Here is a 494-nt window from a genome sequence, read left to right on the forward strand (position 1 = left end):
GGCTGCTGTTCCAGGTACCAGTTGAGCGCTGCTGTTCCAGGCATTGTTTCGGGTTTTGAAGGCGTAGGCCAAGGTCTCAGGGCACCAAATGTAGGTAGTTGTCTCAGCCCTGGAACTCAAGAGTTGAGGCTGGCGCCTGCGTAAGAGAAAAAAATATCCTTTTTCGGATCGGTTTCCTCATCTGAGAAATGGGAACGGGAACCTCCGCCCCTTTTGTCCCGGAGCCCTTAGTGCCCACGGAATCCCTGAAAATGCTCTTGGAAGGGTGGGGTCTTTGAACACGCGTCTATCTCTAAGGAGCCCTCGGCTAGGAGTCTCTGGCCCGCCGCACACCTGAGCTGGGAGAGGCGGCCAAACTGTCCTTCCCAGTCCTCGAAGCTTCAGGCCCAGTTGAAGAGCGGAGAGAGAGAAGGATACGAGATTTCCCCGGAGGTGCGTCTCTAAACCCAAGCCAAAGCGGGGAGGTCGTCTTCCTTTTTTTTTTTTTTTTTTTT

At 53.8% G+C, this 494-nt stretch overlaps 1 protein-coding gene across 1 annotated transcript in view; it reads left to right on the top strand.

Moving 5' to 3' along the window:
- Positions 1-332: 332 nt before the first annotated feature.
- The window catches only part of CXXC5 (CXXC finger protein 5), a 35,653-nt gene continuing 35,491 nt past the window's right edge, over positions 333-494 (top strand). The window contains exon 1 of the mRNA XM_037741408.1: positions 333-432. The gene's annotated coding sequence lies outside the window, so the exon portion shown is untranslated. The remainder of the gene's footprint in view (positions 433-494) is intronic.

This window comes from Cebus imitator, unplaced genomic scaffold (genome assembly GCF_001604975.1).
Source record: "Cebus imitator isolate Cc_AM_T3 unplaced genomic scaffold, Cebus_imitator-1.0 Scaffold101, whole genome shotgun sequence".
In the NCBI taxonomy this organism is placed as follows: Eukaryota; Metazoa; Chordata; class Mammalia; order Primates; family Cebidae; genus Cebus; species Cebus imitator.